At 40.6% G+C, this 28,000-nt stretch overlaps 1 long non-coding RNA gene across 2 annotated transcripts in view; it reads left to right on the forward strand.

Annotated features, from left to right (window-relative positions):
- Positions 1–28,000, forward strand: part of LOC125637249 (uncharacterized) — a 71,367-nt gene that overhangs the window by 10,004 nt on the left and 33,363 nt on the right. Inside the window, exons 2-4 of one of the 2 annotated variants that reach the window (XR_007356876.2) lie at positions 1,530–1,701; positions 2,133–2,363; positions 8,612–10,567. This is a non-coding gene — a long non-coding RNA (uncharacterized LOC125637249). Of the gene's footprint in view, positions 1–1,529; positions 1,702–2,132; positions 2,364–8,611; positions 10,568–28,000 lie in introns of those variants that run through there. The other variant, XR_012668530.1, reaches the window with a different exon arrangement.

The raw sequence follows: 28,000 nt of genomic DNA on the forward strand, positions 1-28,000 counted from the left end.
AGTTCTTAGCTTTCCTTTCAGTGTGGCCCTGATTCAGGAAAGCACTTAAACACCTGCTGAATGTTAAGCATATGCTTACTTTCTAAGTGCTAAGTCACATGTTAATCAAGTGCTTGTCTGAAACTACATTTACACTACATGATAGGGGTGTGATTCCCCTGCTTGCATACAGATATTTGTGCCAGCTTTCATTGATCTAGCAAGAGTATAAATAGCAATGTAGCTGTGGTAGGACAGATAGCTGCAGTGGAGGCATGGCTGGGCTGTGTGAGTAGAAACCCCCTGAAACCTGTGAGTATGTGCTCAACACGGCTCAGCCATGCCTCTGTCGCTGCTACCCATGCTACCATGGTTACACTGCTGTTTATATTTGTGCTAGCTTGATGAGAGTTAGTATGAGTAGGGTGTACACAAGTAGTGGAATCACACCCCTTTAGCTCATAATGTAGACATAGCCGGAACTGGGGCCATACCAAGGATCTGTGAGTAGAAAAGAAATTAACTTTCCATTATGTTGAAAAGGAAGCCAAGAACTTTGAACCCAAAGAAATCTAAACTGTTAAATTGGATAGTTTCTACTGAGTGCATATTATGTTTTGCTTAAGCTATGGAGTTAAATGTTAATTAGTGAGGGAAACCACACAAAAAATTGAAAGTTATGAGTATTGTACATGCTGTTTATATTTAATATTTTTTGGCAATGTCTATGCATGTTGAAGTTATAAAATATGCTTATTGGAAGACATTTAAAGGAATGATTTTGTATAAAAGGATTATTCTGTTGAAACAAAACATAATGGAAGCTCACATTTTCAAATTAAAATGGAAATCATATAAAGGAAATGGAGCTTTTAAAAAAGATTAAGAATGTATGCACTGAGCATTATTCCAGCACAGCAAGTTAATTTGGAGGTCAGCAATAAAGGGAAAAGAAAGTTTTTGTTGGACAGGAGTAACTGATATAAATACAAATTGTTACTGTATTCATTATAGTAGCACCTAGAACACTCAGTCAGGACTAAGGTCTCATTGTATGTGATACCGAACATATGTAAAATAAGAGCTCAAGAGTTCAGAATCTGAAGAAGACATGATCGGTGGGTGAAGAATCCCATGGAGTAGTGTGAAGGAGACATGGTTGTATTGAATATTTAGGAATTGTATTGATTGAAACCAAGCCCCTGTGCCCCAACCCCACTTCCCAGGAGTGCCAGGCGGGCAGAGCGGGGCAAGCCCCCATGCTCCAAGCAGGAGCTCCAGGGGGAGGAGCAGGTCTGGGTGCGGGGGCCCATTTTTCTGGAGGCACCCCCAATTGGCCGGGGCCCTGCGCATGAGCCCCATTGGCCCAGTGGCTAATATGCCACTGTATCCAATTTCATGAATTTCTTTAGTTACAGGATATACCTTTTGTATGATTATATTTACACTTGTTAATGGTGAATCAAAAATACACTTTGGTCAACTGAGTGAATGCCCTGTCTATTTATCCGGGGTAAATACATGTAGCTGTTCTTAATTTTTCCCCACAGGGATGCATCTGGCAGCCAGGAAGGGACTCCTATCTCCTTTGAATTTTAATGTTGCTGAGAAACAGGGAGAATGAGATTGGGGGTTATACCTACAATCTAAAAAGAAAAAAAACACATCACAAATTTCTTTGCATTTTCCTGAGAATTACTTAAAAATCTTAACAACAAAACTGTGAGTATTATTATTGAAGTATGCCGTGACATGCATTTATGGCACACTCACTGACAGATAGTGTGCACCGCTGACATCACATAAGGGCTGCACATGCTTACAGAAGCAATGTTATTCATTATGAAAGACAGACTTATGCAGGATCTTGGCAGAAATCACATGGATCTTATGATGAATACTTTTCTTCCCCTATAACTGCATTAATAGGTTTTTGGAGGACAAATAAATAACCTCCCTTGCTCTTATTGTTACGTATTTTCTAGTATCATATAAATTTGAATTAGAAAGGAAAATATTAGGTCATGTTGTCCTTCCCTGTATCATTATACGTGTACTTCCTACACTGCCTTCTCAAGTGCTTTTGTATTAATTTGTGTTTTTCTTTTATGTACATTTAAAGTAATGTTTGCTTTCTTTTTTCTTTTTTGCAGTCTAAGAGAAGAATGTGACATTCTATATTTGAAAATGGATCAACACACCTTCTTGTGAGCAATTTGGTGCTCCTTTACTCATTCTGCAGGCACTGCCTTATTCTTCACATGGATGACTCATTCTCTTTCAGAACTGACAGGCCTAAATGGGATACAAGCAGCAACAATGCTACGTTTATCAAATGTCATCTTATAAAGCGGCAAAGCAGCAGTAACAGTCTTACATAGAGGGTAGGTTTACCTATGCAGCATGAATAATTTGGGACTGTGCTTACAGTGATGTGAACAGTTGATGTGCACACTAAGTCCACTCTTTCAGGTTTTACTTCTCATTTTTACTGCTGCAGAGATGCAAAATAAATCTGAATAGAAGAGAAGTTCAGTCACCAGCTTGGCTGAAATAACAGACCTGATAGTATTAAAGTGTGGAGGGGAAATGCCCTTTGTACCGAGGTTGTGGAGTGCAAGTATCTCTATAATCAGACAGATTGCCTCTTTTGTGAAGTTATAATTCAATTAAAAGAAAAGGAGTACTAGTGGCACCTTAGAGACTAACCAATTTATTTGAGCATAAGCTTTCGTGAGCTACAGCTCACTTCATCGGATATCCGATGAAGTGAGCTGTAGCTCACGAAAGCTTATGCTCAAATAAATTGGTTAGTCTCTAAGGTGCCACAGGTACTCCTTTTCTTTTTGCAAATACAGACTAACATGGCTGCTACTCTGAAACCTGTCATAATTCAATTGCAGCCTTTTCTGTAGAACAATTTTTGATCTCTCTCTCTTTTTATGACACTTCAGAAATGACTATCCTTATAACTCTGGATTATTTAGCGAACCAGACAGGAGTTTGGTGTACTCAGTTGCAGTACTTTCTTGAGTCATTTTCTGCAGTACAGTGTGCCCTTTGAATTGTGAGGTCTTGTGAGCGGGATCTAATTTTTTCAGTGTGTCTACTCATTTTGAGTGTCTCAATTTTTGACTTCCCTTGAAGCCAGTTAGTGCTGTGGGTGCTCAGCATCTCTGAAAATAGGGCCTTAAATTATTCAAGTTAGGCACCCAAAACTTGAGTAACTTCAAATTAGTGGACACTTTTGAAAATTTTTGCCTCAATGACTGTTTTTTTCAGTAGATTTCCTATGATATCTCAGATGGCAGAAAATCCAATGAAAATTTTCATTATATTGATCCATATGCATTGATAAAATAACATGATTTTTGCCTCAGCTGTCTTGCCGTTAAAAAGTTATTTCTGCATAGTCTGTTGATATAGATGCATGGCTGATGCATAGCCTACTGGCCATGAGAACAGCTATTATTCAGTATTCTCTGTAGCCCCCCCAGTAAGCATCCTTATGATTCTTTAATCCACAAATGGAAACTTTCAGACTCTTATAGTATGGTGACTTCTACATCTTAGTATATAAACAAAATTGGTTTGATTCTCAGCCTTAACATTCTTCTGCTATAAATCTTGACTAATCTTTGTACAGTCAAATATGGAGAAGTATAACTTCTGGCTATTCAGAAGACAGCGGGATATGAAAAGCAGTATAATTAATACTCTGCAGGTTTTTTATTATGGTTATGCATACTGTTCAATTGTTCCAGTGATGGATTTTCTTTTAGAGGTTTTCATAATGCAATGGTTATAAATTAAGGCAAGTCATATAAAGGCAGCTGTTTATCTTCTATAGCTCTTTATACAATGTTATAGAAGAACTTCACTGTGTAGTATTTTGCCAAGTGTTAATTTCAACTTGAAATACAGTTTTCTTTGCATTTTCTTATCACATCCAAAACTGGCATTTTATCCCAGTTTAGAACAGTTTTAAACACATTTTTTAGAGAAACTGAGTATTTTAGCACTAGATGTATTATTTTATTCAGCTACAAATGAAAAATGATAGGCAGTTGGCTGAATTTATTTCATGGATATAGGTGTCATAAATCTTATAAGGAATAAAAGTGGAATGACACTTCATGATAAAATCTGAAAAAATCCACCAATAAAATTATCTATCAACAAAGGTGGATTTAAAAGTTAAGGGTCCAATCCTGCTCCTAATGAAGTCAATACAATTTTTGCTTTAATGGGAGCGGAAATGATCCTCTTGTCCTGTACATTTAGAAGTGACAACTGAAGTGTATCAGCTAATCTCGTCCATTTTGGGGGCTCATTTAAACAAAATAATTATACGTGTCTTAATTATGAATTACCTCAGTATGTGGTTTCTAGTCTGATAAATTCAGCTAATGCGTAGCAAGACATAGAGCAAGACATCTTTTCCATAGACTCCTGAGTCCTAAGACAAAGTGAACAATAGATATAGAAAAAACATTCTAAGGGGCATAGGCCCAGATCCTCAAAGGTATTTAGGTGTCTAACTCCCATTGGATTTCAAGGGAGCTATGACAATTTATTCCAGCTCAGGATGTGGTGCCAATGTTGTTGATCCTGGGCTGAGGAAGCTGCTGGCAGGGTGTTTTCTGTGAGGACTCCCTCCCTTTGGATTTTACTCCTTCCTTGGTCGAAGGTTCAGAATGTGCTGCAAAGCCCATCTATTTATACAGGCTTGGGGACAGAGCCCAAATAGCTGGGTTGCAACAGCAGAGTCTAGGCGGAGGGGTTGGAGTATTTTCTTAAGTATTGGCTTCTTTCAGGAGTTCTTTTTTTGTCATCTAGCACTATATTCTTGTATTAATTGGTCTGTGTTTTTTTTAAACCTGTGAGCGTGCCTAGAGCTTGTGATAGGTGTTATTAAACACATCAGAAGGAATAAATAAACTGCAAAGTTTTGTGCATGTATCACACCAAAACCAAAATAAATACATAGTTGTACATGCTCAAAATTATATAGAACATAAACTGCATATGATATTGATGGCGACAGCAGCTGGGTTTTGTTGTGTCAAAATACTGTGTTGAGCAAACTAAAGGAAGATGAATTTGCTATTCAAAGAGCCAGGTGCTCTGAGCTGGCAGCCCCTGAGTGGCTGAGAGGCTCTATGGCTGAGCAGGTATAAGTGGGAGCAGCTGTCCTTAATGGCTACTTCCCACTCTGCTTTTCACTGTGATTTTCAGCACCTGCGCAGTGCCATTGCTCTCCCTGTGTCTCTGCTTATGCTGTCTAGTGGGCAGGCGCTCACAAATGAGGCTGTCTGTGCTGTTTGGCAGGTGAAAATAAGGGCTGTAAATATGAGCACTGTCCCACTAAGAAACAGACTGTCACCAGCAGGCAAGCCAAGACTAGGCAGTTTTTAGAAACAAAGGGCCAAATGTTGCCCTGAGTTCCACATGGTCTATGTTCTTCTTCCCCCATCTCACTCCTACTCAGCACAATCTTTTCCTAGGTCTGATCTTGTCTAGGAAAAAAATACACTTGCGCTAACATATGTGAGATATGAAATATCCTTTTCTTTTGGAGGCTTTAATAGAAGTTTTCTTCTTCTCACCATTTAAGCCAAAATTTCTTTCCTTCAGGAGAAATTAATCATCCAGCACCTCTGACTGGGCTGTAGACTGCCTGTGTGTGAGTTGCAGCAATCTAAAGCTAGCACCAATTCTCCTGGCAGAATGCATACAGGCAGAAATATATATTCCCTGTAAACTCAATTGGTAGGGAGGTTATTTTTTCTCATTCTTTGTTCTTATTCTATAATTGTTATTCTGTGTTAACATTTTCTATTCCCTTTGAACATCTGTAATTTTGCCTCTCCCAACCCACCTCCCCAGAGTGATTACCCACACACTGTAACCTTTTAATTGTGCAATAGTTACAGTTTCTGTACAGTGACACCTTCTGGCAAATACTCTTTTCAGTGTGGGTTCTTCAGGAAGGATAGTCCATCAATGGAAACATGTCCAGTGGGGCACATGTTGTATGGCCACTCTTGGGACTTGCAGTGAGCCAACATAGAATCATAGAATATCAGGGTTGGAAGGGACCCCAGAAGGTCATCTAGTCCAACCCCCTGCTCGAAGCAGGACCAATTCCCAGTTAAATCATCCCAGCCAGGGCTTTGTCAAGCCTGACCTTAAAAACCTCTAAGGAAGGAGATTCTACCACCTCCCTAGGTAACGCATTCCAGTGTTTCACCACCCTCTTAGTGAAAAAGTTTTTCCTAATATCCAATCTAAACCTCCCCCACTGCAACTTGATATGATATTGTGAAATAATGTTGTAGTTTGGAGCATATCGTGGCCCAGTCTTTCTTCAGTGGACTTCTTCAATGTACATTTCAGCTCTCAGTATAAGATTATGCTTACAGTCTGAAGAAGGAGAGTAGGGGGAAATTAAACAGTTTTCTATGCATATTTTTGGAAATGTAAACACATTTTGGCAGAAATTTGTTTAATGTTTCCATCCCACATCTCCAACTTGTCCAGCAGAAAAAAAAGCCCAAGGTCTGGCCAATATAAGCCTCATAAATCTGCTCCTGAAGGAAGTTTTTTAAATAAAAACCTCTCGGGAATGATTTCATGGCATCCTCCCAGCCTGTCTAGATTGTGATTGGTCACCAATTAGCAGGATCTAATTATTATTAATGTAACAGTTGTGCTCAAAGACCACAACAAGAATTAGAGACCTATGGTGCTGTAAAAATGATCTTGTAAGAAAGAGCCCCTTCTTCATAAATGTACAGTCTGTGACAAAGCTCTGTCCTTGCCTCCATGGGTCCCGTGTTTCTTGGCGGATTTTGCTAGCCTCAGAGGCTCACTGTGACCCTCCACGTAACCCTTCTTTCTCTAGAGACAAGGGTCACAGTCTGCTGAGCCATTTTCATCATAAGCCAGCAAGGGAGGTGAGGAGAAATTATCCTTCCTTGCACGTCTCTGTTGTCTCCCAGTCTCAGTGATTAATCAGGGGGCAAAGGTGAGGGGGGAGCCTGGGCCCACCCTCTACTCCAGGCTCCAGCCCAGGGACCCTAATAGTATCAGCTATGGTAGCTGACCTTTTAGAAACATGATATGTACAATTCCCTGAGCTACTTCCCCCACAGCAGCCCTCACTTCCTCAAGCTCCACTTCACCCTCAGCTCAGAGCCTCCTTCCTTGTGCCTGATATGGTGTGTACTACTCAGTCTCTCCAACAGCACAACTTCCTTCTACAGCTCCTGACATGCACACCCACCTGACCGGCTGGCTGGGAGGCTTTTAACTAGTTTCAGCCAGCCCCTGATTGGCTTCAGATGTCCCAATCAACCTAGCATTCTCCCTGCCTTCTGAAAAGTTCTTAATTGGCCCCAGGTGTCTTAATTGACCTGGAGCAGCTGCCATTTCACTTAACCTGGTACCAGGGATTTGTTTAGCCTGGAGCTAATATATCTATCTCCCACTACTTTTCTATAGCCCCATCTGGCCTTGCCCCATCACAAGTCTAAGGCCCCAGTGCCATATAATTAAATTTGTGAACTGAGTAGTCCCACTGAAGTCAAAGGAACTACTCAGAGTGCGTAAAGTTAATCACATGTGTAAGTCTTTGCATGATCAGGGCCTAATTTAAGACAAGATACATCATGTGAGTGTAACAAACAATGAAAGAAGATGTCTGTGGGAGGAAGAAGGATGAGAGTAACAGCAGTAAAGTCACATGGATACACTGATCCACTGTTACACAGGTTGATAGTTCCAAACATCTGACTGTTGTAAAAATAAACAAATGAAATACTGCGGCAGCACCAAGCTATCAGCTGTTAATTTGCCAATTTCTTATACATGTAGCAGCAGAAGTGGGATTTGAAGGGAGGAAGGGGAAGGGCATTCCAAGTACACAGTAAAGTGTTCTGCAGCATCCTTCCAGCCTGGGAAGAAGGTGCATTGCTCAGTAACTGTCACAACTGTTCAAAGCCTCACTACTGTAAACTTAATTCTACTACTGGGAAACATAAGAGACCCTTTCTCCCATTTGAGCATTTTTTAAAGTTTGAATTGGGGTAGGGTCTGGTCACTGCTAAGAGAAAAAAGCATTTTTGGATTGTCAAGAAGTGCTTCTCGGTTATTAAAAAGTCGAGAGTCAGAGTGTGACCGTGAGGTCTGAAATAGCCTGAGACAATTGTACAAAATACTTGATGTTGTGCGGAGCCTTTTGTTTCCAGAATCATTCTTATAAAGGTTGCCATTAGAACCAGTGCTAATTGCTATAGATAACAGACACACACAGCATGGGAACAGTTAATCAAACTTCCTTTACGATTTTTCTAGTAGGTATGATATTACCTTTTCTAACAATATACTCTATTCTAAGTATAATGATACCTGTTCAAACTGGTAACATGTTACTTGGTACTGACAAGGTACAACAAAACACAAAAGTTAACTGCATCCATTGTATCTCAGTACGTGAGAATTCCTGTATTAATTACACAGAAGTATAGATGATTTAACTACTAGTGAACCCCAGCTTCAAAGCATTGTCTATACAGCTGCTTTTTACAGTGCTAGCATGAGCCCTGCTAACCTGAGTCTTTTGGCCTAGGTTGGGATGCTTGCTTCTTTGGGCTGCGCAGACATACCCACAGAAACAGAGGGAGCCAGACCGAAACAGGAAGCGTGAGGCAGGAGAAAGCAAGGTCACACAAGCTGGGAAAGGGACTCCATGAGAAAGAGACAACTCAGCATGCAATAGCCTGCATGAGGCAGGGGACACTGATGATGCCTTAGGACTCCCAAGGGAAGGGTGATCTAGAAAGTGGCATTGCAGTTAAGATATTTGTTGTTTTATATGATCTGTACTCTCCTGTGCTTTACGTGGTTAAGTTAAAGAGCATTAAGGTGTTAAACTGTGGGCAAAGTGTCTCAAACACTTCACAACTACTGCATGCAAAGAAAGTTAAATTGTACCCCAGAAGCTTCACACCTTTCGGGTGGAGATCTGGGAAGGGTATGTTTTAACTGTGGGGGAGACTGAAGGGTCAGCCCTGTGCCCAGTGGGGATAGGAGCTGGACAGTGGGTTCCAGCTCGGAAGGGAGTGTAAGACCGCAGGTCTGCACTCTGTGCTTAGGGAGCCCAAGATTGGGGAAAAAGAAAAGGAGTACTTGTGGCACCTTAGAGACTAACCAATTTATTTGAGCATGAGCTTTCGTGAGCTACAGCTCACTTCATCAGATGCATACCGTGGAAACTGCAGCAGACTTTATATACACACAGAGAATATGAAACAATACCTCCTCCCACCCCTCTGTCCTGCTGGGAAGTAACTGGACTTTGTTCAGGCTTGAGAAACTTAAAAGAGCTGGGAATCCAGGGACACAGAGGCTTGAATTCCCCTCAGAGCAGTCTGGTGGGTTGCCAGAAGGGAGCGCCCTGCCAGATCTCTGATAGAAAATGACTACCAGCAGCACCCTGAAGTCCCCAGAAAGGAATCACAAGCTGTTTGACTTTTCCCTACTTTCCCCAAAAAGCCTTGTAAAATATTGGGAGAAGAAGACTGATGTGTAGCGGAAGAGAAGACGTGGGGCTTCCTTCATCTGGAAAGTAGTGCTGTGCAGTGGAAGGGCCTTGGACTAGGAATAAGAAGGCATGGGTTCAATTCTTGATCTGTAACTGACCTGCGTGACTTTGGACAGGTCACTTCACCTTCCGTGCCTCTGTTTCCCCAGTGAAAATGATGATTATTTTTCCTTCTTTGTAAATCACAGAGATCTATGGAAGTTAAGTGCTATATAAAAGCTAAGAATTATCTCCTTCCTCTGGAATCCATATCAGAAAATTTTTCAAAATTTAATGAAAAGTTTCATTTTAATGTTGAATGGATGAAAGTGAAAGTTGGAATATGGCATTCCATATTTTTGTTCAAGTTTGCCCACCCCTTATTGAAATCACAGAGCAGTGAATCTGAAATATAATGTTCCATGCTACTGCTTTTTCTGTTTTTCTTTTTATAAAGGGAATGCTTGAGCAAACTTGGGGAAATGCACTTATAGTACTAACTTCAATACTTTTCTCATACCTATTAGATTTAAAAATAATATTCATTTTCTTTCTGCTTAACAACAAGGAGATCAATTCTTTTCAAAGAACAGACATGTTCAGTCTATCAGTTTTATCTATAATACTTTAAAAGCAGTTTATAATGAGCATTCTGATTTGGTTCTTAGTGTCAACCGAAGTGTCCAGAAAATACCTTCTATAATAAATGTAAACAATTAAACCGAGTACTAAAATGTTATGTGAACCTTTGACTCTGAGAAAAATGCACTCAAAATGACTAATACATTGGGCTTTTGTATTTGAATTATATAACAAATAATCTGTGCCTGGATGAGGGAGTGATCTGCCCTTGCTATGTTGTTTTGTTTTGCAAAGTGTAACTTTTAAAGATTTATTGGACAGTTTGTTTCAGCCAATTGTAGGTTTTTTTTTAAAGATTTTGCAGCTTGCTTTGTTCTCAAAAGTGTCAGCAGTTATAAGTAAAAAATATATTCAACCTGATGTCTGAGTAATGAATTTGAAAACTTGATTGGGTAATAAGAAGGAATAAGTTAGCCCAGGTGAGTGCTATAAAAGCTAGCAAAAGCTAGAAAGCAAGACTGCTTGGAAACTAACAAAAATAAAACTACCAAGGGAAATGGGAGAAAAACAGTATGCAGTGATGGGATATACCTGATCTTTATGGCTCCTTACAGGAGGCCCTGTGGGTCTTACTACACTCCTGTCCCAGGAAAGAAGTAGTGAAGATGGGTTCTCCAGGCCTGCCTAGAGAGGCTGGATGGAAGCAGCTAATCAGAGTCCAGCAGGCTCAGAAACAAGGAGCTGCAGAGCCTTAGCAGGTCAGATTCTGACTGGGACCAGAGGGACAAGACAGGGTGTTTATCTCTGCTCAAGGGAGCTTAAAAGAGAACTAGCATTTAGTTCTGGCTGCATTTGCTTATGCTGGGGGAGAGAGGACCTGAGAACTTTAACCCTGAAGTCAGGGGTGAAGATTAAGGGGCCAGGTGGGAAGAGGTCCAGGGAAGTAGCAGCAATGAATTGAATTGAGAGGTACATAGCTGCTGTTTATAGGGTCCCTGGGTTAGAACCTGGGGTAATGGGTGGGTCCAGGTTCCCCCACTGGTTACCAGCAATGTGGTGTAAACCTGAGAAGGGAACAAGGCTCTTAGAAGCCTGAGCAAAAAGCTGAATTTAGAGGGCCTGGAGTTGGGGCTGAAGATACTGGTAAAGGGAGATAGACAGTTTTGTTGGACTTTGCTACCTTGGGACAGCTTCACTTTGATTGTATGACCCAGCTGGAGGGCTGACCTGTTGATGACCTGCCAAGCAAGGCTGAAAACCTATAGGGGGTCTAGGAGTGGGAAAAGGACTGAAGAACTGCATGTAGCAGCAAGACGCACTCCAGAGGTGAGTGTTCTCCGTTACACATGCTTAGACTGTTGATGTTCTATAATAGTCATGGTTTTAGCATGCATTTTTCACTTTAATATATTATAATTTATGTCTAGAAAACAAGAGCTCTTAGCATTAGGGCCAAAAAACTGATGAATCATGAGATAAAACCAAGATTTGGCCTTGTAGCACTCTAGTTTTATAACTCTGTCTCTAAAGGGGGAGGGAAATCTCTCATAATAAAGAGATGAGAACTAGGTACTGTCTTATTATGTAGATTAACTAAATATTGACAATGTTCAAGTGCTTATATACAAATACAAGAAGTCTAAATACTAAGATGGGTGAACTAGAATGCCTGGCATTAAATGAGGCATCCTGGAAACTTGGTGAAATAAGCATACTTAATAGGGCATGGTAACAGTAGAGTACAAATATATATAGGAATGATAGACTAGGTCATGCTGGTGGGGGAATGGCACTTTGTGTGGAAGAAAATATAGTCAAATAAGGTGAAAATCTTCAGTGACTCAAACTGTACCACAGACTCTCTATGAATAGAAATTTCATACGTGAGCAATGAGTATAATAGTAGGAATATATAACTAACCACCCTGGCCAGGATGGTGGCTGTGAAACGCTCAGGGACATTATAGAGGCTACAAAACCAGAAAACACAATGATAATTGGGGGTTTCAACTATCCTCATATTGACTAAGTACATGTCACATCACGGTGTGATGCAGAGATAAAATTTTTAGACCCCCATAAATAACTGCTTCTTGGAGCAGCTAGTCCTGGAACCCACAAGAGGCGATTCTTGATCTAGTCCTAAGTGGAGCACAAGATGTGGTCCAAGAAGCAACTATAGCTGAACTGCCTGGTAATAGTGATCACAATATAGTTAATGTTAGCGTACGTGGCACGGGAGAATACCAGAAAAACCCACCATGTTAATATTTAACTTTTTAAAAGAGGAACTACACAACAATGAGGATGCTAATTAAATGGAAATTTATAACGAGAAGTCACAAGGGTAAAATGTCTGCAAACACCATGGGGACTATTTAAAAAGACCATAATAGAGGCTCAGACTAAATGTATACTCCAAATAAAAAAGACTGCCACCATGGCTAATTAGCAGAGTAATAGATGCTGTTAGAGGCAAAAAGGCATCCTTTAAAATTTGAAGTCAAATCCTTCCGAGGAAAACAGACATGAGCATAAACTGTGGTATGTCAAGTGTAAAAGTATAATTGGGCAGGCAAAAAAAGAACTTCAAGAGTAACAAGCAGAAGACACACAAGCTAATTACATTTTTTTAAGTACATCAGAAGCAAGAAGCCTGCCAAACTGGCAATGAGGCCACTAGATGACAAAGGTGTTTAGAGGAGCATTCAGGGAAGACAAGGTCATTGCAGAGAAGCTAAATGAATTCTTTGCATCAGTCTTCACTGCAGAGCATGTGGGGGAAGAAACCCACATCAGAGTCATTCCTTTTGGGCAACTAATCTGAAGTATTTTCCCCAAATGGATCTCACTAGAAAAGGTTTTTAGAAAAAAATTACTAAACAGTATTAAGTCACCAGGACCAAATGACTTACTGTAGTATATAGCATAGTAGTATATTGTATGCTGTAGTATATAACCTATCACTGAAATAAGTCTCTGTGCTAGGTGACTGGAGGGTAGCTAGCTGATGCAGAGCTTTAAAAAGGGCTCCAGGGTTATCCTAGTAATTATAGGCCAGTGAGCCTAACTTTAGTACGGGGCAGATTTGTAGAAACTATAGTAAAGAACAGAATTATCAGACACATAGATCAATATGATTTATTGGGGAAGAGTCAACATGGCTTTTGTAAGTGGGGAGGGATTATTTTCTATAAGAATTCTTTGAGAGAGTCAACAAGCATGTACATAAGGTGATCCACTCGATAAAATGACCTTGGATTTTCAGAAAGCCTTTCACAAGGTACCTCACCAAAGGTTCTTAAATCATGGGATAAGAGGGAAGGTTCTCTTTTGGTTCAGTAACTGGTAAAAAGAGTAGGAATAAATGGTTGGTTTTCATAGTGGAGAGAAGTAAATAGTGGAGTCCACCAAGGATCTGTTCTAAATGTTGAACAGTACTGGTCCCAGTAATGATCTGGAAAAGGGGATGAACAGTGAAGTGGCAAAGTTGGCATACAATACAAGTTCAACATAGTAAAGTCTAAAGCAGACTTCAAAGCGTTACAAAGAGCACTCATTAAACAGGGAGACAAGGCAACAAAATGGCAATGAAATTAAATATTAAGTTTAAAGTAATGCACCCTGCCAAAAATAATTCCAATTATACATATACAGTGATGGGTTCCAAATTAGCTGTTACCAGTGGTGAGCTGGAGCTGGTTCACACCGGTTCGCTGGAACCGACTGTTAAATGTAGAAGCCCTTTTAGAACTGGCTGGGGACAACCGGTTCTAAAAGGGCTTCTACATTTAACAACCGGCCAAAAGTGGCGCCTTAGGCGCCACCTCCGTGGATGCTCCGGGGCTGGAGCACCTACGGGGAAAATTTGGTGGGTTCAGAGCATCCACCGGCAGCTCCTCGCCCGGCCCCAGCTCACCTCCGCTCCGCCTCCACCTCCTCCCCTGAAGCCGCCCCACTCTGCTTCTCCGCCCCCTCCCCCTGCCCTGGCTTCCCGCGAATGAGCTGTTCACGCGGGACGCTGGGGAGGGCTGAGAATCAGGTGGCGGCTTCGCGCTCAGGCCCAGGGAGGAGGAGGCAGAGCGGAGGTGAGCTGGGGTGGCAGGGGGTGCAAGGAGGGCTGCCCGTGCCGCAGCAGGTAACCCGGGGGTGGGGGGTGCAGGGGAACTGCTCCCCACCCCAGCTCACCTCCACCTCCCTGGGCCTGAGCATGAAGCCGCTGCCTGCTTCTCAGCCCTCCCAGGCTGATTCGTGGGAAGCCGGGGGGACGGAGACGCAGAGCGGGGCGGTGTGTTCAGGGGTGGAGGCGGAGCGGAGGTGAACTGGGGCTGGGCACGGGGAGGGAGCTGCTCCGCACCCACCAAATTTTCCCCGTGGGTGTGCCAAGCCTGGAGCACCCATGGAGTCGGTGCCTAAGGCGCCACTTTTGATGTGATTCGTGAGGGGAGAGGCCGCTCCCACTCCTCCCCCCCTAGCTTCGCTACCCTGCCCCTAGGAGCCAGAGGGACCTGCCGGATGATTCCTGGGAGCCACCCCAGGTAAGCACCACCAGGACTCCCCACCTCACCCCTTGGCAGGTCCCTCTGGTTCTTAAGGGCGGGGCACAGTGGGCACCCACTACGGTGGCCCACAAGACCCTCCTGCCTGGTTCTGGGGGCAGTCAGAGGACAGGGGAGGGGGTTGGATGGGGCAGGAGTCCCGGGGGGGGGGGAGGCAGGCCACGACCCCCTCGTGGGGTGAGGAGGGAACCGGTTAAGATTTTGGCAGCTCATCACTGACTGTTACCACTCAGGAAAGAGATCTTGGAGTCACTGGAAAGTTTTCTGAAAACTTTCACTCAGTGCACAATAGCAGTCAAAAAGGCTGAAGGTATGTTAAGAACTATTAGGAAAGGGATGGAAAACAAGACAAAATATGATACTAGTCTATAAATCCATGGTATGCTCATACCTTGAATATGGAGTCTAGTTCTGGTTGCCGCATCCCAAAAAGACATAGTGAAACTGGGAAAGGTTCAGAAAAGGGCAACAAGGATGATCAGGGGTATGGAATGGCTTCCATATGATGACAGCTTAAAAATAAAATATAAGGGGAGGGAGGTATGCTATAGGTCTATAAAAATCATGAAGAGTGTACAGCAAGTGAATAGAGAAGTGTTATTTACCCTTTCCCACAATCCAAAAACGTGTGTGTGTGTGTGTCCCAATGAAATTAATAGGCAGTAGGTTTAATACAAACAAGAGAAAATACTTTGTCACACAACACGGCATTAACCTGTGGAAATCTTTGCCCTGGGATGTTGTAAAGGCCAACAGTATAACTGGGTTAAAAAAATGAACTAGATACGTTTATGGAGAATAGGTCCATCAATGGCTATTAACTAAGATGGTCTGGGACACAACCCTATACTCAGGGCAACTCTAAACCTCTGACTGCCAGGGATGGGTCAGTCCTTAATTGTCCTGTTCTGTATACTCACTGTGAAGCTCAGGTACAAGCCACTGTCAGAGATAGGATTTTGGGCAAGAGGGACCACAATCTGATCCTGTATGGCAGCTCTTTTGTTCTTATGCCGTGTACTAGTAGAACAGTAATTCCAAACTACTACCCTGAGTAAACAAAAATATCTGAAGACACCGTTTTCATTTGAATTATTTTTAGGTTGACTAAACTTTTTAGTTTGCTCTTAAAATATCTGTTGCAAAACTGTTAATAATGGAAGTCATATGGCTACATCACCATGTTGAATACTTATCTGTTATGTATAAGTAGTAACTAAATATATCCAACTCATGTTTAAATTCTGCTGTTAACTTTTTGTGATACATTAATTTATTTTGGAGTTATATTTTCAACTTAAGCTTTTGTTTTCACAATTCATAAATTCCAATGGTATTAACACTTCAGGCAAACATCTTAAAATCTTTTAAATAAAATATATTCTCATGGTTACAGGGCTAACTGTACCTCTGGATTCTCTGATTGCATCACCACATCTTAGGCCTTGTGGCCTTTCTTCTTTTGGAGTGGAATCCTGTGATTTCCTTCCCCAAACTATTAGACTGGGTCTAGGCAATAGTACCCTGTATCATGCATGCTTGCCAGCAGGTCTGACTAGGTATGCAACCTACGGTTCTTCCCTATGGGAGCTTGTGACAAGTGGTGAACTCACCGGCCCAAAAATCCTGCTATTGAATTAAACTCAATATATGCATACAGTAAACCATGCAGTGCCCTGGTCAAGATAGTGTTTATTCTGCTCCAACCCTATCAAGCTTACTTTGGTGTTGCTGGTGCACACTTTGGTGAGTAGCACACTTTCATCATTATCTAAACCAATGTGAAATACAAAGTTTCTATATTCCATCTCCCCTTTCTCTCCCTGGACACTCTTGCTCCCAGTACCAAACAGCAGTAAGAAATGGAGACAGGGCATATTCAGCTAGAACCCTCTCAGCATTGGAGCACTAATCTTTATTAATGGCTGAGGGCAACCAGTGTTTAAATGCTAAATATTTAACAGTAGCAATGCTGCTTCTTTTTTGCGCTCCCTTTTGTGCAGTATTCAAACTGATTCTCTTGTTTGCCAAGGGAAAACATTTCCCCTCTATTATGTAACTTTTTTTCGCTTCAGGCATAAATGTAAAACAGGCAGTTATCATATGAGCTTCCTTAATACCGGTGTAAATGAAAAGCTACTTCAAACTCTAGTGGTTAAACATGATTGTCAACATGGAGAACCAGATTTGTCAAAGCTGTAGATGGCAGCGCTTGTCTTATTGATGTTTTGCTCTCTAACGCTGTAATTTAAGATTAACAACATGATTGTGCCAAAAACTTAATTTTGGACTTTAGTTATAATATCAGTATTAAAAATAAATAATAATTTGGCCATTCTGCAACCATTATTCCTACTGTCACTCTGTTTATTCCTATTGTTACTCTGAATAACAACAGATAGGCTTATTTTTATCAAATAGCAGTATCCTCTAGGCTGGGCATGTGAGGTTCAATACTGAAAACACCCTGTATAAGCAAATTAGTTGACCTTGTATTGTATTGTATTTCAGTATGCACTGAAATATCCTAGTTCAAACTTCTACCAGTAGAGAAGAATTCATTTAACAAACAACTTTCTAATACACAATGCTTTAAAAACCTAGGCTATATAAAAGCCTATCGAAAGCCTCCAGATTCATGCAATTTGGCAGAGCCAGACTTTGCCATAGAATTCACCCTCTTAATAATATTGTATTCACTAACTTATTTTCTCCTTTTATTCCTTTTGTAGAATTCTGATTACAAAAGCGCATAGAGAATCTCCTCCACCTGAATTTGCTCTGCCCTTTCCACATGATAGCTTTGGATATGTCTGAGTTAATTTGATTGGCAAGTATATACAGACATCAATGGCAGAAATAATGTGTGCCATATATAGGCAATTGCATTCCTTTATTATAGTCCTTATAATAGTCCTGTAGAAAATAGATGTAGAAAATAGTCTTGTAGAAAATAGATGCTACTACATTAACTCAGGATCATCAGGGTTCCAAGATAAGCTACTCCAGGGCTTTCATTGCCAGAACTACAATTTTCATTATTAGACTAGGACCACATTTCTATAAACCACCAATAATGTAGGATAACCTTTGTAATTTGTACAGGCATCTTCTATTGTCACCTATAGACTAATGCATTAACATAAAATAGTAAAAGCTCAAACACTTACATCTCTCTCTAAATTTGACTCAGCAACCCTATTTAAACTAATGAGATGGCAGGAATTGACAAATACCAAGGAACCCAATAAAAAGCAAATAGTTCAAAATTAACTAAAATTTTTAATTCACAGGGAATATTTATTAACCTCTGGGTACAACATGCTATTTCTATGGTAAACCATTATAGTATTACTCATCTTACAAAGTGGAGTATAACTAGAGAAGGCTATCAATAATACCTAGAAACAATCAGCAAAAGTTGTGAAAGGCTTCTCTGTCTGCTCATATCTATTAATTTTTTTAGTTCAGCTTTATGTATGAGACGTTTTCAAACTTTGATCTTTAGTATTGGCCGATGGATGGACTTTCACACAGGGTAAGTTGTCGTCATCATCATCTTTTTAAATCAGCAAGTTTTGAACTCAAAATCCATCATTTCCTATATTCTATGATCTGGTCAGTTTAACGATAGACAGTCTTTCCACAGAGTTCAATAAACTTTGGATCAGGCCCTGAGAGTATGTCTGGGCTTCCATTGGACATCCATGGCTGGCCTATGCCAGCTGACTCAGGCTAGGGCCCAGGGGCCGTGTAGCTGTGGTGTAGATGTTTGGACTCGGGCTGCAGCCCAATTGCTGGGACCCTCCCACTTCACAGGATCCTAGGGCCTGGCTCTAGTTCTTGCCTGAAGTTCTACACCACAATTACATGAGCCAGCTGCGGGTTTTTAATTACAGTGTAGACATACCCTTAGACACCTCCATCCAAAAAGGCTGGCTTCTGGAGCACTTTCCTTACATTTTAATTAAAAGTTCTATGTTTATTTGCTAGAAATCCTAAAATAATCAGTGCTATAGGACAGGGGTTCCCAAACTTTTTTCCCTGAGGCCCACCTGTGCAGCTGCAGTAGGCACTGTGGCCCACTATTAACACTTCCTGAAGAAAATTATTCACTTTTTGTTTATTTAGAAAGTTATAGTTTATTTGTATGTAATAATTAATGTACATTTTTCCTTTTCATTTTAATGTAAACAATTGTACTCATAGAAATCCCTAGCAATGTGCACTCAAAGAAATGCTTCAAGATCTTTGAAACCAAATAGTTTTAGTAAAACTACACTTAAAAAAATGTTCAGAGCAAAATGTAGTGGTCAAAAAGGGAAAACACAACGTATAAATGTACAATGTTTAAAACTGAATGATGAGCAACACAACAATGTTAACACAATGTGTTTAACAACTTTCTTCTTTTTTGGTTTTAAAACAAAACAATTGTCCAACTTTGAATACTAAATTGTGTTCAATTTTTTTAGTGTAAAATCTGCTGTGTAAGTAAAGACCCAACCCTACTCTCTACTAATTAGAAAAGAATCAACCCAACCCTAATCTCTACTAGTTAGAGAAGAATCAAATATTGTAAAGCAAAAATATTAAATAAGTTATAATGCACTGAGGCAACAGGTATTCATCTGATCTGCTAAAGGAGAATCCAAACCTCAAGTGTGAGTGATCATATTTTCTTAACACTTTCTTTATATTTTTGGCTGGCTCATTTTATGTAGTTGTAGATAGTCTGGGACTTTCATTATCTTCACCACCACTGCACTCTTCTTGGCTCAATTTACTTTTTAAAAACATGTCAGATTGAAATACTGCTTGATGTTTTTTACAGTTGTAAATAGTGGACTGTGTGTATGTTGCTAAGTTACCTTGCAGTGAAATGCACCATTGTATTCATGAGAATTAAACTTGACAGATTGCAGCTTGTTTTTTAAAATAAATAAATATTTTTTCTATACTCTGTCCAACATATACAGCTCAAAGCATTACATTTATATAGCTTTCACTTAGATTAAACAAGTCGTGGGAAGTTAAAGATTTACTAAGATCTTGACTGGAGAATGCAGTTGTGCTGGCGGACCACCAAGCAGTGTGTTGTGGCCCACAGTTTGGGAACCCTTTCTGTCAGATATAAATAATCTTTAATTCTTCCTCTGTGCAAGGACTATATAATCTGCATCAACCCTATGTCTGATTCATCTTACTTTCCCCCTCCACACTGACTGAGCAGCTCCAGCTAGCACATTGTGGCGGAGGGATCAGAGCCAAAGCTTCACCCACTCCTCACTCTTGCCAATCCACTTCCCACCCACCTGTCCAGCTAAGGAATTTAAGTTCATATCTGGAAGTTTATGTTGACTTTAGTCTGGATTATGAGGGTTTTTTTTTTTTAAGAACAATAATTCAATAGAGCTAACACTAGCAAAGGCTTTAAGCCTTTCATTCACATACTTCTGTTCTGACAGTCCCCTCAAAACCACTCCATTCTGAATCTATATTGTACCTTCCATTGAGTGGCACTAAACATTTCCTCTCCATATTCCAACCCAAGTAGTAAGAGTTTACAAGCCATTTCCTTGATGCACAAAATATTTCCATATCCTTACACAGTCCTCATTCTATCAAATTACGTGAGCATACACACAACTTGAAGTCAATGGGACTACTCACAGGTTTTGGAGTTTTGCTGGATCAGAAGCCAGATAATCTCAATCTGTAAAACGTATGGTTGCCAAAAAGTATGTCACCCTAGTCAGTGTACAATTAAGGTGTCTGCGGAGAACTTTGAATTTGAATTGCTTCTGAACACTGGACTGTGTGGCTACGTTGAAATTTAATGTGACACTAACAGGTTTTTCATTTAATAATAAATATATTTCTAGAACTAGTGACAGTTCTGTAACTCAAATCCATGCTCTAACTCCTTTTCTCTGCTCTCCTTGAAAACTTCAGATCCCAAGTGTTTGATGATAGAGCGGTGCAGCTCACAGAGCTTTGTGGCTCAATTGTGTGAAAGATCATCATGTATCAGTATGAGAGAGCGCTCTGGCAGCTGTTAGAGCAAGTTACTCTTTTTTTTTTTTTTTTTTAAAGGTTAACATTTCCAGCCACTTTAATGGGAATTATTTACTCTTTGGGCATCACTGCCTTATTTCAGATGTCCCTTTTTTCTATCGTAACAATGAGATATGCAGTCTCACTTCCAAACTGTATAAAATTATGCGATAAGAACTGGGCATCAGGCCAAAATTATGACATTATTTTAATGAGCAGTAGGTTTGTGGTGACTTTTCCTATACAGGAGTGGTTGGAGTTTAGTACACTCTCAATTGTAATTCTCCTTGATCTTTTACTGGTCTTTGATTGATGTATTCTGTTGAAATGCTTGAAGCCTTATGCAGACACTTTGGGCCCTACTGTCATGGTTTTATTTCTGTTTGCCTCAATAGTGCCAATTTGTCAGTGTAGCACTAGCTAAATGCTTTTCTGATCTTTGTTGTTATGAACTACAGATTACCTAAGACTCTGCCCTGGTGCCTATGCTTTATAATAGCCATAGGTTTCCTTCACATCTTATAAACCACACCATAGTGTCAAGGACTGGGTTTAATCTCTCTGATAAATCTTTCAGCACTGGTATCAGTCCTGTCTGAATGAAGACGTTACAGGCTAGATGTCTGCCAAATGAATTTTTGGACAATAGACACTTTCTTTGTTTACATGTATAACACAACCACTTTCCTCTGTAGCTGCCCATGAGATGGCCTTGTTGGACCCCAGCCCATTTGCCTCACAACTAATATGTTTAATGCTTTGAACAATTTATGGTCTAATACAGTGGTTCCCAGACTTGTTCCACTGCTTGTGTGGGGAAAGCCCCTGGTGGGCTGTGCAGGCCCGCCAGGGGCTTTCCCCACACAAGCAGTGGAACAAGTTTGGGAACCACTGGTCTAAAATAACTATTGGAATTCTAAACCACTGCAGATGAGATAGGACCCTTTTGAATCTGGGGGTACATTTCATTATATTTGGGTAATATTATTTTATAATTGATATATAAGCCTAAATTCTGAACAGGCTTCCAAGGGAGGCTGTGGAATCGCTACCAGAGGCTTAAGAACAGGTCGGACAAACACCTGTCAAGGATCAGCTCTCTAGGTTTACTTGGCCCTCAATGCAGGGGAATTAACTTGATGACCTCTTGAGGTCCTTTCCAGCCCTACATTTCTTATTGTTTCATAATATTGATCATGATTATTTGGATTATGGCAATACGTAAAGATCCCAACTGAGATTGAGACTCCATTGTGCTGGGTGCAGTACAGACATATAGTAAGAGTTGGTCCCTGCCCCCAAAAGGTTAGTCTCTGGCACAAGCCCTGAGTAAAAGAAGGCACATAGTTACACTGCTCCAGGACCAAACTGTCTGAGTCACAATCTGGTGCCGGTTTCCACCTGTGCACAGAGGAAGAATTAATCTGCATCAACCCTATGTCTGGTGCAGCTTACTTTCCCCCTCCACACTAACTGAGCAGCTCCAGCTTGCACATTGTGGTAGAGGGATCAGAGCCAAAGCTTCACCCACTCCTCACTCCTGCCTACTCACTTCCCACCCATCTGTCCAGGAAGGAAGTAGAGGCCTGTGAAGGCTGCTCTCCTTACCTTCATCCCCTTCCTACCCTGCGCTGCTATCTGTGATACAAATAGCCAGTCCAGGGGATTAAAGACAAGACACATGTGCTTGAAATAAATAAGGCCTGGAGCAAGTGAGGAAGGGAGAGGGAAGTCAAGTATTGAAGTATCAACAGTATGTTTTTTACAGCGGTGTGCACAAATCATAGGTAAACATTTCAGTAATGCTGGTTTACTTCCTATCTAGCCATTATCAGATGAAATGAAATTCTAGCTTTTACCATCCTAAAGGAATTGTGCTTGGCTGCAACTTCTGCTCTTGCAGAATTACTTCAAAATATTTCTCCAGGATCCTCAAATTAGATCACATCAAACCCATTTGTAAGTTTTCAATATCGTACTAGGGTTTCTTGCTCAAAATAAACACTCAAGTCATATTTTTCCTGCTTTGCTTGAAAGGTTACACTGAGTTTCTGTTAAAACAGCCTATTGATAAGACCTCTTATTAGAATAATGTTTCATAGTTCTGGACCTTCATGTATTGAATAACCTTGCTATTGCTTGGGGGCCTTATTGTGCCAAGGATTCTGCTGACCTTGTTCTACTGAGTCCTACCTACCACCTCAAGATGTATGCCTTGAGGACTTTCAGATGTTATACAGAATTCTGACACATAGGGTGCAGAATGTCAAGTCTGTTAATGCTTTCAAAGTAACAGTTATTATTTAGCTTTGCTTTTTAGCTATTTTAAAATCTTTTCTGTATCTCAAAAGCACTTTAAAATGCTTAGTTTTTTACTGTATTGAACCTTGACAAAGGGGAGAATTGATGTGTGAGGAACATATACCTTTCTTTGTGTTGAGGCTTGATCTGTAATTTTAAGTTATTTATTTCAATTTTTGATGTGAATGTATGTTATGTGGAAAGTGGCAACGTTATCTACCTGCTTTTACAAATATCCACTGTGCTATCCATCTGCCAGCATTCAAGAAAAAGGAGAACTATAAGAAGTAATGTTCTCCTTAAATATAATGTTTGTTGTTGTACTTTAAATTAAATATTATAAGCTCTAATATAGCAAAGCTTATCACTGTGACTAATAATATAGTTTTCCTTAATATATAGTTTGGTGTCACTATTTCCCCTCTTTGAGATACCAGAATCTAGGACTTACTACTTTGATCATGGAAGCTATTGCTGCTATTGCACTGCTGGACTGGCTCACTTTAGATTAGGTGCACAAAGGTGAAACAATATGATTATTATAGGTTGTGTGTACCACAGATTCTATAAATAAATTGTTACAGTAGATTTTAACAATTCTGCTACATACACCTGGCTTATAAAATATCATACTAGACTATTAAAAAATTGAACTGAGAAAATGTTAGGTTCATATTTTGGAAAAGAGAAGTTTTGAATTTCTTGTCTGAACAATTTTCATGCCTATTTAACTACTAATGAATGGTAAGTGGTCACTTTCTGTACATGCAAACAAAAGTATTAAGCCATTTTTTCCAAACAACATTTGTTCTTTGTACTGTGAAATTACCATAAATGAAGTAAATTAAAATGTAACTTACTAATATCTTTTTACCTCTATTCAGAACTCTATTCAGAATAAACTGAATTGTAGGAAACACCCAAATTTGAATAAAAACTGATCTTCTCCTCCCTTAAAAACAAAGTGTCCTGGAGGGCATGGTTCACATATGTCTTTTTGTGTCCAGTACAGTAGCTGAATCCCACAGTTAGTCATATCTACCCATATGGGACTACTGTGATCATCTAGTCTGAACTCTTGCAAAACACTGGCCATAGAACTTCCCTGAATTAGGTCCTGTTTGTATTAGACTATATCCTTTTAGCAAAAATATCCAATCAAGTTGTTCCAATGGCTAATTTCCCTCATTGTTTATAAACTTGTTCCTTCTCTATAGCAGCTGATTGTCCCAGTTCCTCTTCCTAGTTTGCAACATAATCTGGAAGTTTGATGTTATCCAGAGCTTTGTAAATTTCTACACGAAAGTGTCTTGTATATTGTGACACTGATAGACCTGGCAATCTGGGTATGACCCAAAACAACAAGAGGCATTGAAATGTAATCAAGACAAAGAGACATAGGCACCGACTCCATGGGTGAGCTGGGGCTGCAGCACCCACGGGGGAAAAAATAGTGGGTGCTCAGCACCCACCAGCCACAGCTGATTGGAGGTACCACCCCTGATTAGCTAATTGGAGGCTGGGGGAGGGGGTTGGGGGAAGGTGGAGAGCAACAAGTGGGTGAGGGCCTTGGGGAGGGAGCGGCACAGGGCCAGGAAGAGACAGAGTGAGGGTGGGGACTTGGGAAGGGGGGAGCAGGAAGAGGTGGAGTGGGGGAAAGGCCTGGGAGCAGACCAGGGATGGAGCACTCCTGGGGAAAAAAAACCGCTATGCCTATGCAAAGAGAAATACTAGACTAGCAGTTGTCAGCTCATTTATTTGTAGTAATAGCATCTACCCTTGATTTCTAAGTGTATTTGTTTACACCTATATCTTGTTAGAAGTTAAACAATCTAACTAGATTAGCTTGTAGATGCTAGTTCCATTTCATGTCTTAATTGCCTTAGTTATGTATGCGACCTTGTCCAGTTGACCTTAAGATCCAAGGTGTAAGATACTGCAGGAAACTAATATTATCTACTTTGTTTTCAGTGTAACTACCTATGCTATAATGAAGTACCAACTATTTTCCTTGTGTGAATGAATGCAACTAGTTTACCTGTGTATGCATAGGAAATAGAAGATTGTCTGTGTACTATTGCTTTGAAGCTAATCTGCGCTGCCTATTCTTCCTCTGGGGAAGGTCCTGTTGTGACAAGAGACTTGTCAGCTTGCTAGAGAACTATAAAGGAAAGCCCTGGGCCTGATCCATCTCTAGTCTGCTTAAGCTTTGAACAGGGAAAGTATAAGTTGTAAGATGGAGATCTTCCAAATAATTTTTTAGGAATAACCTGGAAAATACTTGGAAAGACTTTACATCTAAGCTACCTTTGGGTTCTGACCTGTTGGGATGATTCCAGAAATTTTTTTTACAAGCCAGCAGTTTACTCCATCACTGCTGCTATCCTGAACCATGAACACTGGAAGTCCCTGCTATGTATATTGATCTTTTAACTATTTGCAACTCTGCAAGCTAGGAGAGTGGGGTGGGAGGAGGTATTGTTTCATGGTCTCTGTGTATATAATGTCTTCTGCAGTTTCCACAGTATGCATCCGATGAAGTGAGCTGTAGCTCACGAAAGCTTATGCTCAAATAAATTGGTTAGTCTCTAAGGTGCCACAAGTACTCCTTTTCTTTTTAGGTAAGATCTGAGACTCATATGGACTGGGGGATAAGTGTCTGGTCCTTTGGGATTGGTGAACCTCATTTATGGTGAATCAGGTTTTCAGTAACCCCTCACTATGTTAGATTCTGTCTAGGTGGGAGCCAAGAGCTGGAATGCATAAAGAGGACTGTATTTGGCTTCTTCTTTACCCGTGTGGTATTACAGAAGCTATTGTGTTACTGCTTGGTGAATCTAATGATAGAATAAACCATCAGTTTTGGTGATTGCCTGCCCTATTTCTTGCAGTCTGCCCTGAGTGTAGCATTCTCAGTGTGCCCCATCCAGGCACCTTGGGCACATATTTATTTAAAATTATAAAGTACTTCCACCAGAATCCTTCATTTGTCACTGTTTCAGCGATTAGACTGGTTTAGTGAGGGTCTGTATGAATGAATACATTTTCCTGTTAAGCTAAATTTATGCACTATGTCTTTCATTGCTCTCTCTCATAGCCAAAGACAGCTACCTTTCCTGGCTTCTGTTTAGTACCTGTGACTCTTCCATCTCCTTCATTTAGCCATGCACAATTTGCCTGCTCGTGCTCCAGATGCAACTGATTCATGGGCTGATCCCTTTTCTCCCAGCCTTGATCAATGCTCTCTGGTTCTGGTTTCTGGAGGACACTCAAGTTTTCTGCTTTTTACAACAATAAGCACAGACTCCCTCTGGTCTCTCTCATTAGCTGGTCCGAACACCTCCTTGCTAGTATTTTCAGGATGGTTGCGCCCATCAAACCTCTTCAGCTTATCACCTAATTTTGTGTGTATGTGCACGCGCTTCTTAGGACCGTGGGCGTCTCTCTATACTGGTTCCTCCTCTTTCTTTTGGCATAATTGTACCAAGCCTCTGGGCACTGATTTAGTAACACCCCAAGATGAGTTGCACTCTATGCATATCATCCACGTGCTCAATTCTGCAAACACTTCCAAAGCTATTGTCTCGCATTTAAAGCATAAACTGGGATGTCCTTGGTAGTACTTACCCCACCACACCCTGCTCACTTCCTGTATAAATGAGACTAAATAGGTGACAGTTTCCCCCTTTCCCTCGTGAGTCCCAGAGTATATCAGTGTTGTCCTGCAGACCTCAGACTTGATAGTGAGTCAGTGCAGAACAGTAAAAAATTTGTCCAAACAGTTGGGAACTTCTTGCATTAGAATGCTCATTTCCTAGAAAAGACTATTTTGAGATGAGGGAGCACTACAAATTGTTCATACTTGGCTGATTCCATAGGAAAAACAATTGTCCTGGGACGAAATTGTTTCTGCATTACAGGTAGATCTGGGTGAATAGTGCAATATGTTTCCCATGAATATTCACTCACATTGTGATGCTGGCAGACCAGGTGCTAGCTCATGTCAAGGCCCCAGGCCTCAAGAAATACTCAGAAATCCATAGCTGGAAACTAGTCTCATGTACCTGTGTGTTAGCATTATCAAAACTAATATTAGCTCTCAAATTTATAAGAATGTGTTCAATGTGTTATAAAATGCTTGTAGGATGCTTCATGTGTTGTTCTCACTCACATTAGAACATGAGGTATAGTTATCCGCAAACACTTATCAGCATGACCCTGTAACTCGGTAATCCATCAGATGAGAACGAAGCCTGGTAATGCAAATTATCTCTTACAAAAGATGTTAAATCCTGTTCATTAAATCAAATGAGTCATGTGTGAGATCAAGGATCAAGACTTTAAATGCCTTCCTCCCGCTCCTGCCATCCATGAAGAAAGGACCTGTGTGGGAACTGTTGCAGTCAGCTTGGTTTCTGCGATAAGCTATAAATATGGACAAGGAAAAATTCTTTATCACTAGACTGCTTGGATTCTAACAGGGCAGAATAACTGAATGAGAAGCCTGAGATTCCCAGAGTTACTCTGGGTAGCCCTAAAAGACTTTTGGGAAACTGGCAGATTGCTATATCTCTGCTACCTTTTGAAATTATAGGCTGTGACTCACCTGTACATATATATTTTTTTACCTGCTTTAACCTCTCAATAACTCATTCCCTTTTCTTAGCTAAAAAACCTTTAGTTTACTATAGAATTGGCTCTCCGTATTTGTCTTTGTGAGATCTAGGATGCAAGTTGACCTGGGTGAGCTACTGGCCTCCTGGGACTGGGTGTAACCTGGAATATTTGATTTTTGGTGTAAGTGACCATTTATTACTTAGTCCAGCTTGCTTGGGTGGCAAAATAGACTGGAGTGTTTCAAGGGGATTGTCTGTGACTCCGTTGTAGTATTTTGGCATTTCACATTTTGCACTGGGTTGCCGAACTCTAATTATAG

This window comes from Caretta caretta, chromosome 5, assembly GCF_965140235.1.
Source record: "Caretta caretta isolate rCarCar2 chromosome 5, rCarCar1.hap1, whole genome shotgun sequence".
In the NCBI taxonomy this organism is placed as follows: domain Eukaryota; kingdom Metazoa; phylum Chordata; order Testudines; family Cheloniidae; genus Caretta; species Caretta caretta.